The sequence below is a fragment of the Chenopodium quinoa genome, unplaced genomic scaffold (assembly GCF_001683475.1).
Source record: "Chenopodium quinoa cultivar QQ74 unplaced genomic scaffold, ASM168347v1, whole genome shotgun sequence".
Lineage (NCBI taxonomy): Eukaryota > Viridiplantae > Streptophyta > Magnoliopsida > Caryophyllales > Amaranthaceae > Chenopodium > Chenopodium quinoa.
The window spans coordinates 443,986-447,078 of record NW_018742899.1 but is presented as its reverse complement, the minus strand read 5'-3'; the positions used below and the strand labels follow the sequence as shown (position 1 = coordinate 447,078).

The 3,093-nt window shown below is 35.2% G+C and overlaps 1 pseudogene; it reads right to left on the bottom strand.

The window, feature by feature from the left end:
• Window positions 1-994: 994 nt before the first annotated feature.
• On the bottom strand, window positions 995-2,631 carry LOC110727006 (annotated as a pseudogene).
• Window positions 2,632-3,093: the final 462 nt, after the last annotated feature.

Below are 3,093 nucleotides of genomic sequence, written 5' to 3'. Positions count from 1 at the left end.
CATTACAGGTTCCGCACGACCGTGCATAAGTCTGCACGTCCGTGTCGTACCTTGGCCTGTTCGTGCAAACCTGTTGTCGAGCCCGATTCTTGTTTTCTCCGTCCTTTTTATTTAAGGGTCATATAAATACCTCCCCTGAGCTTCTTTGTACGGATCTCTTGAATTTTTTTCTATCAATTTCAAGAATTATTCTCAATCTTGAAGCATCAATTAGTAATCTCTTTCTCTCTCCTTTGTTAATTAATTTTCTGATTTTTGCCCTTGTTTAATTCTAGTTCTTGTTTGATCTTTGTTAATTGTTCTTACATATTCAATCCATCCTTGTTTTATCTCACTCCTAGTTTGATTGAATTCATGATAACCCTAGATTTAATTGTTAGAATAATTTCCACCATGTTTAGTGAGTAGTTCTTTAGTAAGGGGTTGGGTGAAAACCCAACCAAGCCATGGTTGATTGAATTGGGTTTCTTCATGTTCTACTTTGGGTTGATGCCACTTGACGAGAGAAAAGATGAAAAAAAAACAGATACTGTGAATCTATAAATTCGAGCATAATTTCAAAGATGTGACACATATTAACAGAGCATTCAAATGGTGCATACATCAAAATATCACAGAAGAAATTAACTAATAGGCCCCGAAATCACAAACATACACAAGATTAGTCATGAATGAACCTCCAATGGGAAGCAAGCAGGCCCTGAAATCACTAACCTATGCACGAAATTAGTTACAATTGAACCTCCAAGGGAAACAACATCATGGAAAGTTGTTACAATGTTTATGCACGGATCATGTGACAAAACATGGTAACTACTTCACCAAGCAAAATAGACCGCAGTGCACAGATTATAGGAAGAAAATGACAGATGAGCCTCAAATAGTAAGTACCAAAAGACATAGCAGCTCTATTAGGATTTAGTTGTCACATTTTACTTGTTTCAAAATACAATATAAATGTGACAACTAATTCCAGACGGACGAGTATATTGCATCACTTAAATGCGATTGAGCTGGATGTAGAGGACTTTGGCAACTCCAATATTTCCTTTTCTTTAGCAACTGAGTCCCTTTTTCTTATTCTCTGATCCCAATGTATGACCATCTCCTCCAAAAGATGAGCATTTGCAAGGAAATACATGATCATTTGCATCTCCCCTGTGAATCCTCTGAATTCCTTGATGTTGATAAACTTCAACCGAGAATGAAAACAAGGTGGCACTACTTCATCCATTAGAAAGAAGTCATCATCTACTTCACCATCTAGCAAAAAGTCTCCTCCATCTTGTAGAATGTAGGTGCATTTCAAGAATCCCTATGTACCAAAAAAGGTTGTATATTAGAATCTATAAGTAATATAGTAAATAATCGAAACATCTATTGAACAACCTGCTCCAAGGTAAGAGACTGTAAACAAGGAGAGCTATTCATAAAGTCTAGCGGCACATCATTCCAGCTAACATCGTGGCCAAGAGCGAGGTCCAAACAAGTCAAATTACAAAAGATAGGCAGTTCGAAATCACCACTTGTAAGAGCCTTCAAACAATCAAAACAAAGTAAAATTTCAGAAATAAAAACGCTACAAAACCAAGTTCAGCAATTGTGAATGTACCTCCAAGCATTGACGGAACAAGTTCAAGGATTGACATCTATTAACCCTGGTGATAAGATCAAGAATAGTGTCGCAAAGATCTTGTTGATCATCGAATTCACCATCATTAAAACAAATTTCAATACGAGCCTCAATGATATTACTCAGATTTCTGAATACATATTGCTCTGCTAATCCATCAAAGTAGTTAAAGTAAACTAAACTCGGAAAATTTAGATAACCATAGAGCTATTGAGTTGGTCTAGAGGTCCAGTCATTCCAGACTCAAGTGTCAACTATCGAAGCAAAGGGTTAGCGAAGTAAAGATCACCACCATTCCAATCACACCCGTTAATCACCAATTCTTCGAGCAATGGACAACCAAACAGAATCCCATTCAGACCATGATCATCCAAACAAGGTTCACAACAGTTACTAAACCGACTTAATCTATTTCCTCGGAACATAATTCCTTCAAGAAAAAGGACTTTGAGCTTCGGAAAAGTAAATGGTTTTGAAACACACAGTACAAACCCACAATCCAACTTCAAAACCACCAAACTCTCACAGTTCAATTGATTAAGTTTTAGCACACAAGGTACTCTACAAGTAAATGCCATATCAATCGATACTTCAAGTTCAGCAACCTTATGTAAAGAAGAAGCATTAATCCAATCACACAACAAAGAGTTCTTGTATTGGTAGCACCCACATTTAAGCTGAAACTTGGTAATACAAGACATCTTACACCGCGACAACATCTCATTCACAAATCTCTTGAAACTAGCCTTCTTGCTATTGTTTCCCAAATCATCTCGAGAACTAAAAGTAATCGAATCATCAAAATCAAGAGTACTAATAAGTTTGTAAAGGTTCTTCCACCTTGATGAAAGAATAGTAGTAGCAACAGCATGTTTTGTAGGAAGTAAAGATAGAATTCTACCTAATACTTCGTCTGGTAAACTACTAATCCTGTCTTCTCTTTCGGATAATTTGGTTGTTTTTTTAAGTGTTTTACGATTTCTTTTATTTACACCCATGACTTCTTTAGGCAATATTCATCAATGCTAAATCCTGAAATAGATGGACTAATGCATTAATGTACATGTTACATCATAAAGTAATGTATAAGTAATGTTGTAAAGACATACACCATTATTGTAACGCAAAACAAATTATGCAAATTAGACAGAAAAATTAGCTAATTAGTAAAGTACATTAGATTCAAGGGTTTTAGCTAAAATAATCAAATTAAACTTTCTATACTCAAAAAAAAGGGAAAAAAGACTTGGACCACATGCTAAAAATGCATGATAATTGCTAAGATTGAAGAGATTAAAGGCATCAAAGAAAGCATTAACCCAAAATAAACAGAAAGAGAGAACCAAATAAAACAACTCACCAAATAATCACTGCGATTCTTCATATCATTAGATTTTCCATATCATATGACAAAAATTAAGCTAATGTTTTTGGAAAAAAATCATTTTTCTTGGTTGGAT